This window comes from Haematobia irritans, chromosome 1, assembly GCF_050003625.1.
Source record: "Haematobia irritans isolate KBUSLIRL chromosome 1, ASM5000362v1, whole genome shotgun sequence".
NCBI lineage: Eukaryota > Metazoa > Arthropoda > Insecta > Diptera > Muscidae > Haematobia > Haematobia irritans.
The window spans coordinates 213,487,486-213,502,120 of NC_134397.1; the positions used below are offsets into that span (position 1 = coordinate 213,487,486).

The 14,635-nt window shown below is 37.0% G+C and overlaps 1 protein-coding gene across 1 annotated transcript in view; it reads left to right on the forward strand.

The window, feature by feature from the left end:
• Nucleotides 1-344, forward strand: part of aralar1 (calcium-binding mitochondrial carrier protein aralar1) — a 510,884-nt gene extending 510,540 nt beyond the window's left edge. The window contains exon 13 of the transcript XR_012718325.1: nt 335-344. The gene's annotated coding sequence lies outside the window, so the exon portion shown is untranslated. The remainder of the gene's footprint in view (nt 1-334) is intronic.
• The last annotated feature ends 14,291 nt before the right edge of the window (nt 345-14,635 follow it).

Genomic DNA, 14,635 nt, shown 5'->3' on the forward strand with positions numbered 1-14,635 from the left:
CATATCTTATGTTATCTGGACCAGGGGATGATCCCCGACAACATCTGAGAGCTGATTCAAGTTCTGTTAAAGAAAACTCAACATTGTAAATTTCATCGTTGTTAGATGGATTGAGTACAAAGTTGTTTTTAGTCATGTAGTGCCTAAATTTCTGAGTGTAGTTTTCAGACGATGAATTATCGGAGAAAGATTGTGCAAGAATATTTGCTATTTCTTTTTTGTCGGAAACTATCTCGCTGCCTTCTTCTAATGTTGTGATTCTTTGATAGTTTGATATTCCATTTAAGGACTTAATTTTCCTGTATACTGTCGATGAGGGTGTTCTAAGGTTAATACTTTCACAAAATTCGTTCCATGTTTTCCTACGACTTTCCCTAATAGCCTTGCGTACTTTTGCCCTACACTGAAGAAAATTAGATAAATTTTCTTCATTCATGTTATTCTTGAATTTTTTTAACAGTTTTCTTCTTTCCTTTATTAAAGAGTGTATCTTATCATTCCACCAAGGGACTTCTTTTCTGTTTATATCCGTCTTCCGAGAGGGTATAGCGACTTTAGCGGCGTTTATAATCGTATTCGATATGTATGATTCCATCTCGTCTATATTGTGAAAGGTTTCTAAAGGTTCATTAAGTTCACATTCAAATATCGTCCAATTTGCCTTTCGGATATTCCAAGATGGTCTGCGTTGGAAGGTTGGAGTGAAACCATTGTATCTTATATATATTGGAAAGTGATCGCTACCAAAAAGATCTTCAGATATACTCCATTCAAAATATTGTGCAATTTGGGGCGAAATGAGACTTAAATCAATATGGCTGAATGTTCTATATGCTATACTAAAATGTGTGGGGAGTTCGATATTATTTAATATAGTAAGATCATTATTTTCAATAAAACTGTGTACTAATTCACCTCTCTTGTCAGTCTTGTTCATATTATATGTAATCCCTATTCATTATTATTGTTATTAGCTTTATTAAATTATCTTTCTACTTATTATAGTTTGTTATAACATTACTGATTCTAATACTCATTATCAGATATATATCTTTTGTATTAGAAAACCAAAATAAATAAATGAAATGAAATAATACAATTTTGACAACATTTTCTAGAAAAAGAGTTTTGACAAACTTTTCTATAGAAATAAATTTTTGAGAAAATTTTCTATAGAAATAAAATTTTGAGAAAATTTTCTATAGAAATAAAATTTTGAGAAAATTTTCTATAGAAACAAAAATTTTTGAGAAAAATTTCTATAGAAATAAAATTTTGAGAAAATTTTCTATAGAAATACAATTTTCACAAAATTTTCTATGGAAATAAAATTTTGACAAAATTTTCTATAGAAATAAAATTTTGACTAAATGTTCTATAGTAATAAAATTTTGACAAAACTTTCTATAGAAATAAAATTCTGACAAAATTTTCTATATAAATAAAATTTTCTATAGATTTAAAATTTTGAGAAAATTTTTTATAGAAATAATAATTTTGGCAAAATTTTCTATAGAAATACAATTTTTACAAAATTTCCTATGAAAATAAAATTTGGACAAAATATTCTATACAAGTAAAATGTAGACAAAATTTCCTATAGAAGTAAAATTTTGACAAAATTTCCTATAGAAATAAAATAAACAAGAAAATATCACAATATTTCCAATTAAAAAGTTGATTGAAGTTAGGTTAGGTGGCAGCCCGATGTATCGGGCTCGCTTAGACTATTCAGTCCATTGTGATACCACAGTGGTGAACTTCTCTCTTATCACTGAGTGCTGCCCGATTTCATGTTACAAGGGACCTCCTTTTTATAGCCGAGCCCGAACGGCGTTCCACATTGCAGTGAAACCACTTAGAGAAGCTTTGAAACTCTCAGAAATGTCACCAGCATTACTGAGGTGGGTTAATCCACCGCTGGAAAACTTTTTGGTGTTTGGTCGAAGCAGGAATCGAACCGACGACCTTGTGTATGCAAGGCGAGAATCCTAACCATTGCATCACGGCAGCTCCCTTGATTGAAGTTGAAAACGAAATCAATTAAACAATTAACTGATTCAATTGAATACAATGCAATTTAATCAAATTAAAAAATAAAGTTAGTTAAGAAAATGATTGACGGTCATTTTCATGTAGCTCCGTTAGGCTTTAACTTCCAGTTAACGGAAAGTAAATTGCAAATATCTTCTCTCCGGTTAACATTAACTGAAAAATTATTGGCAGTTAAGTTCCTAATTGGCATATGGAATATATAAACAAGATGACAGCTATGTCCATAATATGATTTAAAAGTTCGTTAGTTAATGGCTGAAAATGTTTAAGTTTTTAATTAAAATCCCTTTTACGTCGTGTCAACTATCCCGGATTTTAGAAATGTAGTAGTTCACTATATTTTAAAAATATTATTTTTTCTTTGGCAACAATCGAAAACTGTACATTGAAAAACTTAGTCAGTGTTGCTTCTCCCATTAACGCTTGCTTCCTGTACTCGTATCCTGTACCCCCCACACAATTGGTGTGGGCGAGTGTGTTTTTAAATTATGACTTTTTAATTCTGAAAAGAAAAATCTTCCAATATTTGGTGATTGTTGATGTTCAAAAGTAATGGCCGACAGACGCTGAACTCAATTCAAAAGGAAAAGAAGGAGGAGATAAAATTCGGAAAACTAATGGCGTACCATTGATTAGGGCACTGTATAAATTTGTACCATTGAAATGGTGTTAAAACTCTATAAAATTTTCCCGTAAAGCAATAAAATTTGATGTTGAAAACAGGAAAATGCTGTAATTTAAAAGTCCATGACGCGTGTATACTTCCTCCCTCTCTCTCTGCAGTTGTTTGCCCTACAAATGTGGCCGAAACATGCACAACTCACCACTACCAATCACGAATGGCAGTTAAGGCCACGTTTTACAATCTTTGCAGTAGACATCATAGAGGACTACGAATGAATCCTAATGATTTAGAGGAGTTATGTTTTTCCCCGTTTGTTTAGAGTTCGTTGGTGGCTTAATAAAGCGTGTCCAGAAGTAACATATTTTACATGTCCTTAATTCTCACTCAGACCATTGTAATGGCTGAAAATTGAGATTGTTTGTTTATTGCAACACCTTTGTAACTGGGAAATTGTTGACGATAATGAGGTGTAAACATGTTATCGTGATTTTTTTCTCATAATCCGTAATTGTAGTGTAAATAAATGAGTTTTCACAATTTTATTTGAGAATAGATTGTTATATACGTAATTTTTTTATATGTTTCGAATATTTTTTTCCCCTACTAAAAGATGAAGCCTATCATAATTTTTCCAATCCATTCATTAAGAATCGGTGTTTTTGTTTAGGACCATATAAAGTATGCAATATAGCGCTATATTTTTTAGTTTTTTTGTAATTATATTGTCCAAAAGCAACAATTTCATATGGCTAGGAATTATGGCCGACAAAGCTATCACTCACTGCACGAAAGTGGTTTTGTGATATTTTGAGCCGTTCCGAGGGAAGCGTCGTCTTGAGATGATGGAAACTTTGGTATTTGTTCCAAAATGACTCAGACTCAAAAGCCCAATTGAGATTGAGATTTTCTTGGCCATTGTGCGGGTCAAATTAAGCTAGTAACATCTTTTAAAGTGTTAAACCACTAGGTTAGGTTAGGTGGCAGCCCGATGTATCAGGCTCACTTAGACTACTCAGGCCATTGTGATACCACATTGGTGAGTGCTGCCCGCTTCCATGATTCTCAATGACAAGGGACCTCCTTTTTATAGCCGAGTCCGAACGGCGTTCCACATTGCAGTGAAACCACTTAGAGAAGCTTTGAAACCCTCAGAAATGTCACCAGCATTACTGAGGTGGGATAATCCACCGCTGAAAAACTTTTTGGTGTTCGGTCGAAGCAGGAATCCAACCCACGACCTTGTGTATGCAAGGCGGGCAGTGCTAACCATTGCACCACAGTGACTCCCAAGTGTTAAACCACTTTTATAACTTTGGAATTTTCCTATATCCCGACCGAAGGCCGTCCACTTATATAGCTTTGAAATCGTGTTAGCCTACTTTGGGCTATGTCCATAGGAGAATGTCTTAAACGCCTGCCGAAGGATGGCCAATTCTATCATCGCGTTGGCCCACAGTGGACTCTATCCATAAAGGAAAGACTTAAACCTCAACCGACGGCCGTCCACTTTTGTCACTTTGGAATCGCCTTAGAACACTTTTTAATCTGTCCAAAGGAGAAAGTCCGGCCATGTGCTGGCCATTTTGCAATTGCCATAGTCCCCTTGGACCAAATACAGAAAAAAAAATTCTAATTCAATCCCGAAATTAATTGATCCAATTAATTTTTTAATTGAAATGTCTTCAATCACGAAAATGATAGTATCAATCACAATTCTAATTGGACATTAAAAAAATACTTGATTAAAAAACTAATTTATTTCATTAACAAATTTCAATTAATTTTTTAATTGATTCAATTAAATACTTGATTAAAAAATTAATTGGTTTCATTAACAAATTTCAATTAATTTTTTAATTGATTCAATTAAAGATTTATTTGATGTTGATTGCAAAACTCAATTAATTTCTTCACTAAAAACATAACTATTTTCCATTACTTTCTTAACTGAATTTTTTAGTTTGTTTAAAAAATTAAAAAAAATTGTTTGAAATAAATTTTTAGTTGAAAATTAAAAAAAAATGTCATCACATTTTTAATTGACTTAGTCTTCCGAGTTTGATTAAAAAGTTAATTGTTTCAATTAAGTTTTTAATTAAAAATATAAAATTGTCAATCATTGACTTAATTAACTTAAAGTTTCCACTTTGATTAAAAAGTTAAATGTATCATGTTACATTCGTAGAAAACGAAAATAGGTCCCACTTTAAAATGAAAAAAGAAGTATTTTGGGTTTCATTTTCATTTGAAATATTGTGTTTATTTTCATAAAGCAAATGAGGCCCAAAAATAAAATGAAGCTAAACCCCACCACCCACCCCCCAAAAAATGGGTTTTTTTTAATATATAATTTTTTAGGATTCTACTTCATTCAGGTTTTTAGGGTCATTTCCATGGGGTCTATATTCATAGCGCCTGGACCATATGAAAATGAGCCTCAAAATATAAATAAAGTAGGATTCCATAAAAATTACGTGGAATACAACAACACCAAATGATTGCGTTTTTTTTGTGGTGTTGCTTCATTTTATTTTTTGGGACCCGTTTGCAATATGAACATGAACCCCAGTTTCCATTTTTGGGATTGTGCTTCGTTTTCCAGTTAGCCCTATTTTCGCTATTTCGGCTTTCTCAATGGTGGAAAGTGTACATTCTTTTGATGTTCCGAATATCATTGTATTGCAACAGTTAAGGATGGACGGACCATGGACGGGATTTAAGGTTTTGTCCTACGGACAGAGTCCCAACTGGGCCAACGCAAATATAAACTGCATTATGTGGTTCCATTTTAATTTTCCATTAGTTACACAGAAAAAAATATCACCAAAATTTTTCCAAATTAAAATTTTAATTGAATTTAAAAACAAGTATATACGGCCGTATGTTCGGCCAGACCGAAGCTTATGTACCTCCACCATGGATTGCGTAGAAACTTCTACGAAAGACTGTCATCCACAATCGAATTACTTGAGCTGCGGTAACTTTTGCCGATGACAAGGTATCTTAAACCTTCCTAATACCGTAATATATACCACGTAGTCCATACGTGGTATATATTAAACTTAAAATGGTCCATTAAATACGTATATAATTAAGTTTGACAAAATTTTCTATGGAAATAAAATTTTGACAAAATAAAATTTTGACATCATTTTCTATAAAAGTAAAATTTGGACAAAATTTTCTATAGAAATACGATTTTAACAAAATTTTCAAAAGATTTAAAATTTTGACAACATTATCTATAGAATTAAAATTTTGACAACATTTTCTATAGAAATAAAATTTTACCAAAATTTTCTATAGAAAAAAAGTTGACAAAATTTTCTATAGGAATAAAATTTTGACAAAATTTTCTATAGAAATAAAATTTTGCTAGATAATTTTTGCTCGAGTGGCAAGCATGATTATGAACCGATATGGACCAATTTTTGTGTGACTGGGGATCGGCTAAATATATCTATAGACCGATATGGACCAATTTTGGCATGGTTATTAGCGGCCATATATTAACACCACGTTGCAAATTTCAACCGGATCAGATGAATTTTGCTCGTCCAAGTGGCTCCGGAGTTCAAATCTGGAGATCGGTTTATATGGGGGCTATACATAATTATGGACCGATATGGACCAATTTTTGCATGGTTGTTAGAGACCATATACTAACACCACGTACCAAATTTCAGCCGGATCGGATGAAATTTGCTTCTTGTAGAGCAATCGCAAGCCAAATTTGGGGGTCCGTTTATATGGGAGCTATACGATATGGCCCATTTGCAATACCATCTGACCTACATCAATAACAACTACTTGTGCCAAGTCGATAGCTTGTTTCATTCGGAAGTTAGCGTGATTTCAACAGACGGACGGACGGACATGCACAGATCGACTCAGAATTTCACCACGACCCAGAATATATATAAAGGGTGATTTGTTAAGAGCTTGATAACTTTAAAAAAAAAAAACGCATAAAATTTGCAAAATCTCATCGGTTCTTTATTTGAAACGTTAGATTGGTCCATGACATTTACTTTTTGAAGATAATTTCATTTAAATGTTGACCGCGGCTGCGTCTTAGGTGGTCCATTCGGAAAGTCCAATTTTGGGCAACTTTTTCGAGCATTTCGGCCGGAATAGCCCGAATTTCTTCGGAAATGTTGTCTTCCAAAGCTGGAATAGTTGCTGGCTTATTTCTGTAGACTTTAGACTTGACGTAGCCCCACAAAAAATAGTCTAAAGGCGTCAAATCGCATGATCTTGGTGGCCAACTTACCGGTCCATTTCTTGAGATGAATTGTTCTCCGAAGTTTTCCCTCAAAATGGCCATAGAATCGCGAGCTGTGTGGCATGTAGCGCCATCTTGTTGAAACCACATGTCAACCAAGTTCAGTTCTTCCATTTTTGGCAACAAAAAGTTTGTTAGCATCGAACGATAGCGATCGCCATTCACCGTAACGTTGCGTCCAACAGCATCTTTGAAAAAATACGGTCCAATGATTCCACCAGCGTACAAACCACACCAAACAGTGCATTTTTCGGGATGCATGGGCAGTTCTTGAACGGCTTCTGGTTGCTCTTCACTCCAAATGCGGAAATTTTGCTTATTTACGTAGCCATTCAACCAGAAATGAGCCTCATCGCTGAACAAAATTTGTCGATAAAAAAGCGGATTTTCTGCCAACTTTTCTAGGGCCCATTCACTGAAAATTCGACGTTGTGGCAGATCGTAAGTCTATTCATGATGAAATGTCAAAGCATACTGAGCATCTTTCTCTTTGACACCATGTCTGAAATCCCACGTGATCTGTCAAATACTAATGCATGAAAATCCTAACCTCAAAAGAATCACCCTTTACTTTATGGGGTCTTAGAGCAATATTTCGATGTGTTACAAACGGAATGACAAAGTTAATATACCCCCATCCTTTGGGGGAGGGTATAAAAATAATACATTAATAATTTAATTGGTCCAACAAATTTTTTGATTGAAACAAAAAAAAATCGTTCGGACTCGGCTATAAAAAGGAGGCCCCTTGTCATTGAGCTTAACATGAAATCGGGCAGTACTCAGTGATAAGAGAGAAGTTCACCACTGTGGTATCGCAATGGACTGAATAGTCTAAGTGAGCCTGATACATTGGGCTGCCACCTAACCTAACCTTGTGATGGATACTATCATTTCTGTGATTGAAGACATTTCAGTTACGAATTAATTGGATCAATTAATTTCGACAAAAAATACTTTTTTCTGTGTAGGGTTCATTTCCAGGCATTCGTTTAAATCAAAAGTGAAAATGTGCCATAATTTTGCTTTGGGGTTAGTTTTCATACTCCGGTTATATTTTGTTGGGGCTCCTGTCGGGCCCTTTTTCATTTGGATTTTGGGGCTCATTTTCCTGTGGTCCATTATCATACCACCGCTACCAGTATCATTATTATGATTTATGATGGGATACACAAACATTTTGCCATTAATATCCGGTTGTAATTTTCCAACCAATGCAATTGTTTTTGGTGGCTTGTAAATAACATAATGAAATGTCAGTAAAAAAATTATGATGTAGCTGGCATTTCTAGTTTGACATACGAGTATATACCTCTGTGAACTTCGTATCTGCTATCCTGTATACGATATGAGCAACCCTTGGATCCTCCACCAGAATTCCTGAAAATATTAAATTGGTATTTCATCTTCTGTTGCGGTATAATTACCATTTTCACACTGACCCTACTATTTTTATCCATATCTCAAGGATACGTAGACACGCACTATTCATGAAGTTTGAGTACAGGAACTTTCACAGATGGCGGTAATTTTTCGGGACATTGGCTTACAAATGTTAACATTGATAATAATATTAATAATATTTTATAAAATTATAACAATTTCAGCATTGTACACCTCGTATGTAAATTTCTTTCCATGGTCACTGGTATATGCTAAATAAATTTATTTCCTCCTGTTGGTTTTTATGGTCCAAGTCTAATTTACATTTCTTGTTTATTTGTTTCTAATATTCCACATCGATTTGCATTTTTCCAAAAAAATGAATTTCATTGTTTCATATTCCAATTTAAACAATCATCTATTCACTGAGTGATTATTATTAGGAGTGGTTTATTCCTTGTCCGCACCCCTAAACACGACGGTTCTCCTTTACATCTGACATCTGTAAGAGATTTATGAGCTTTTGGTAAAATTCTGTGAATTTCCCTTGGGAGAGTTTGTATAATTTTTGTTTTTTGGTTAAACATTTAACAACGCCACTTTAGCCAATCCATCCACAGAGAATTGAGTACAGTTCATGGTTATAGGTTTCCACCTCACAAGGATTTCTGACATCAACACTTTGTGGTGATGTTGTCCCACTTGCATTGCTCTTTGAAATTCATTTTGATTAAATTGTATAATTTATGCTAAATTAATTGAAAAACATTTGTGAGCGAGCTAACATAGATGGGTGGCATTGATGGTGTTTGAAACAATAATGGAAACAATCATTTCGTATGCAATGCAGATATGAAGTGAATCATATCTTGGAGTAGCCATATTAGCATATTCACTCTGTGAAGGAAATGCTTTTGCATTGAATCGATGATGTAAGTCAAGAACAATACAGCAAACAAAAATTGGAAGTTGTTCCACAAACATTTCCTTTTTCAGTGGATGTAGGGATCCTCCATTCAAGTTTTAGGAACAACTATTCGGTTAAAACTCTATAAAGTTAAATGTCAAAGAATAAAAAATTAAAAAATATACAATAGAAGAAAAATTTTAATTCTCATCCCAGTGGGGGTTTGAACTTTTGCCTCCATATAAATCCAAAATCTTTGAAACTGGGCATGATTTTTTTCAGTGTAGTTAGATCATCTGTAATGTGCGTGGGATGGGAGCCAGCGCCAATGCCCACATTGCATACTTACTTTCGACCAAACACCAAAAAGATTGTCAGCGATGGATTATACCTTCTAAGTAATGTTGATAACATTTCTGAGTATCTAAAAGCGATTCTAGGATTCAACACAATGTGAAATGCCGTTCGGCCTTGGCTATAAAGAGGGGGGCCTTGTCATTGAACTAATCATAGGATTGGGCAGCACTCATTGACAAGAGAGAAGTTCACCACCTACCACTATACCTAACCTAACCTAATTCACATGGGTTCCAGTTACTGAAGTGTAGTCTCCTTCAATATGTCCCAACGTCCCTTTTAAAGGGTGATAAGGTCAAAATTTGGTCAATATAAACTTGATGTATTTCTTTCAATTTTGCATTTAAAAAACCTGAACACCCCTCATTTTGAAGGTGTGTGTGTGTAGAATGTTGCTCCTATTTTGATTTTGGAATTCACTTTTCAGTTGTCAAAATGCCGTCCAAGCAAGAAAAGCAGCGTATCAAAATTTTGCTCGCGCATCGCGAAAATCCGAGCTACTCGCACGCAAAGCTGGCAAAATCGCTAAAAGTTGCCAAATCAACCGTTACAAATGTAATTAAAGTGTTTGGGGAACGTTTGTCGACAGCCAGGAAGTCTGGATCGGGGGGAAATCGAAAACCGGAAGCCGCTGAGACGACAAAGAGAGTTGCCGGTAGTTTCAAGCGAAACCCTAACCTCTCTCTCCGAGATGCCGCAAATAAGCTACAACCGTGCATCGAGCCGAAAAACGAGCCGGACTATCGACTTACAAGATGGTAGTGACTCCAAATCGCGATGATAAACAAAATACGACGGCCAAAGCGCGATCCCGGAGGCTGTACACGACGATGCTGACGAAGTTTGACTGCGTGGTAATGGATGACGAAACCTACGTCAAAGCCGACTACAAGCAGCTTCCGGGAGAGGAGTTTTATACGGCAAAAGGAATGGGAAAGGTAGCAGATATTTTCAAGCACATAAAACTGTCAAAGTTCGCAAAGAAATATCTGGTTTGTACCTGTGGCTTGAAAAGCAGCATTTTCATAGCTTCCGGGACTGTCAACCAAGAAATTTACGTGAAAGGGTGTTTGAATAAACGTCTGCTGCCTTTCCTGGAGAAACACGGTTCCGTACTGTTTTGGCCGGATTTGGCATCTTGCCATTACGGTAAAAAGGCCATGGAGTGGTATGCCGCCAACAACGTGCAGGTGTTTCCCAAGGACAAGAACCCTCCCAACACGCCAGTGCTCCGCCCAATTGAGAAATACTGGGCTATTGTCAAGCGGAACCTAAAGAAGACCAAAAAAACTGCTAAGGACGAGCAGCAGTTCAAGGCAAACTGGCTTTCTGCGGCGAATAAGGTGGACAAGGTGGCTGTACAAAATCTAATGGCAGGTGTCAAGCGTGAGGCCCGGCAATTCGGATTTGGAAAAGCGAAAGCCTAACTGAATATTTTTCCTGAATTTTATACTAATTGAACTTGAAAAATAAATTTAATTAGATTTTTTAAATAAACGATTTCACCGATTTACACGCGTTTTCCCTTGACCAAATTTTGACCGTATCACCCTTTACAATCTCAGTTTAACGCCTTCTAACGAAATTCGTTTAATTTCAAGGAAATCATATTAGTTTCCAATTTTTGCGATTTTTTTACTTGTATGTTTTCTTTAAACGAATTTCTTTTAAATGTGCTTGTGTGTGCATTACACATTTGTCTATAAATAGATCTGTTTGGCTGTATGCGTTGCTGGTGTGCATATGCCTATAGCGATATTTTTGTGTTGATGAGTAAAAGAGCTGCATGGGCCAGTGTGTCGATAAGTAACAGGTTGGCTGATAAGTCCTCGGTCTAACAAAGAAAATCACATTTTTTTTTGTCAAAATTCGTTTTTATTATCCAACATACTTCTCTTCAAGAGCGATACAACGATTATAACTACCTTCCAATTTTTTAATACCGGTTTGGTAGTACTCCTTCGGTTTTGCCTCAAAATAGACCTCAGTTTCGGCGATCACATCTTCATTGCAGCCAAATTTTTTCTCTGTGAGCATCCTTTTGAGGTCTGAGAACAAGAAAAAGTCGCTGGGGGCCAGATCTGGAGAATATGGTGGGTGGGGAAGCAATTCGAAGCCCAATTCATGAATTTTTGCCATCATTCTCAATGACATGTGGCACGGTGCGTTGTCTTGGTGGAACAACACTTTTTACTTCTTCATATGGGGCCGTTTTGCCGCGATTTCGACCTTCAAACGCTCCAATAACGCCATATAATAGTCACTGTTGATGGTTTTTCCCTTCTCAAGATAATCGATAAAAATTATTCCATGCGCATCCCAAAAAACAGAGGCCATTACTTTTGAGTCTTTCCACGCTTCGGAGACGGTTCACCGGTTGCTGTCCACTCAGCCGACTCAGGAGTGTAGTGGTGGAGCCATGTTTTATCCATTGTCACATATCGACGGAAAAACTCGGGTGTATTAACAGCTACAAACACCGCTCAGAATCATCAACACGTTGTTGTTTTTGGTCAAATGTGAGCTCGCGCGGCACCCATTTTGCACAGAGTTTCCGCATATCCAAATGAATGATATGACCAACAAGTTCCTTTGATATCTTTAAGGCCTCGGCTATCTCGATCAACTTCATTTTATGCCATTAGAATAATTTTGTGGATTTTTTTGATGTTTTCGTCGATAACTACCTCTTTCGGGAGTCCACTGCGTTTACCGCCCTCCGTGCTCATTTCACCACTCTTGAATTTTGCATACCAATCAATTATTGTTGATTTCCCTTGGGCAGAGTCCGGAAACTCATTATCAAGCCAAGTTTTTGCTTCCACCGTATTTTTTCCCTTCAGAAAGCGGTATTTTATTAAAACACGAAATTCCTTTTTTTCCATTTTTCACAATAACAAAAGTTGCTTCACAAAAGACGCTCTATCTCACAAACTAATTGACTTACAGACGTCGAATGTTGACATGAATCATTTGAAGGTTGGTACTATATAAGAATAATATGCATTTAATACTAGCGACGCCATCTATGTGTCAGACCGGGGACTTATCAGCCAATCTGCTACAAGTCGACCTTGGGTAATCTTCAAATTCGACAAATCAATCGAATGCCTTCGATAGGTCCAGCGCCACGAGTACTGTCCTATGACATTGCTTCGGCTGATTGAGCCCTCGATTAATGTATGCTGAAATGGCATTCATAGCAGTCGTCATGCTATGTACTTTACGGAATCCATATTGATGATTGGCAGCTGGAAAATTCCCTTGGCGAAAGAAGGGATATCGGTCTGTACGATTCATCTTAACGTTATTCTTTGCCTGGCTTCGGGTATAATGAATGATTCCAAGGACAAATCTATAATTCTGGTCAAGTACTCAACTCCCAGTGTTACCAGGTGCTTCAGCATTAGCATACAGATTCCGTTTGGGCCCAGCGCTTTGGATGGTTTCGTGTTGTTGATGACATTGGTAACTTCGTCTATGGTAAATTATGGTGTATCATCGGCTCGGAGACCACGAATGCGACGCGTGGGTCTCCTTTTCGCTCTGTCGTTTGAAAAATCTAGCGCATCTCTTCAGATCAGTCACCGTCACGTCCCCTTGTATCGGGGTTCGAGAGGGCTTTCACTGTTGACCACAACTTATCTGTCCCTAGGTTACATTTCTTCAGGTGCTCTAACCATGTGTTCCGCTTGTGCTCGTCGACTATCTAACTAATCTCTAGATTCAGTTCCCTGATTCTAGGCATGTCAGGGTTAGAACGACGGCGTTCATCACGCTCGTCTGCGAGTCCCCCCGCTTCTGCTGGGAAGTTGGGCCTCACCTGGGAAATTTGACCAGAGTGTATGAAACAAGCGTCTGCTGCGTTGATGATGCCCCGGAACTTCCTCTGAGCAACATGAACATCAGCATGTGCATTCTCTGAAGACGGCGTTCACAGATTATGGAATCGGAGGGTCGGTTAATGGAGAGAATTACGGGGAAGAGGTCCGATTCCAGTGAAATTACGGGTTGCCAATGGTGAGAATTGGGAGCCACCGTGGTGCAATGATTAGCATGCCCGCCTTGCATACACAAGGTCGTGGGTTCGATTCCTGCTTCGACCGAACACCAAAAAGTTTTTCAGCGGTGGATTATCCCACCTCAGTAATGCTGGTGACGTTTCTGAGGGTTTCAAAGCTTCTCTAAGTGGTTTCACTGCAATGTGGAACGCCGTTCGGACTCGGCTATAAAAAGGAGGTCCCTTGTTATTGAGCTTAACATGGAATCGGGCAGCACTCAGTGATAAGAGAGAAGTTCACCAATGTGGTATCACAATGGACTGAATAGTCTAATTGAGCCTGATACATCGGGCTGCCCATTTAGCTTTCTTTTGGTTGAAGAACATCCGGCGTTCACAGATTATGAAATTGGAGTGAGGTTCAATGGTGAAAATTATTGGGAGGAGGTCAGATTCCAATGAAATTACAATTTGCCAGGATACATCATTTATTAGACCTTATCGTTCATCGTGCAAAATGTGGAATCGTCTATCTGCTCTGCATTACAAAGGAGAGAATGCCAAAATCCTTGGTGGGAATTAAATACCCTGTTTCTGTATGTCGAACGAGAGTATTTCAAATGAAAAAAAATTATTTGGGTTTCTCTATGTCGACAGGCAAGTCACTTCATAGTTTGTTGTCGAGTACCAAACGAACATATACAATAAGTGTCAAGAAAAAAGTAAAAACAATTTTGAAATTTGAATCAATTCTCAGGCCAAAAATTTGAAAACACTCATTTTTGATAATCAATGTACTCTCATACAAACGATATGAACCTTCAAAAATAGAGAAACCCAAATTGATTCGAATTCGAGTGACTGCTTCTCAGTCGACTGGGGTTTCGTTCGACATACAGAAAAAGGGAAAAGTCTCCTAGCAACAATCGCTTATGCCCGATGTTTGGGCTATAACCTGGAGCCCCGCCTCAGACTTGACGGCAGCCTCAGACTTGACTGCTGACCCCATATATTCCATGTAAG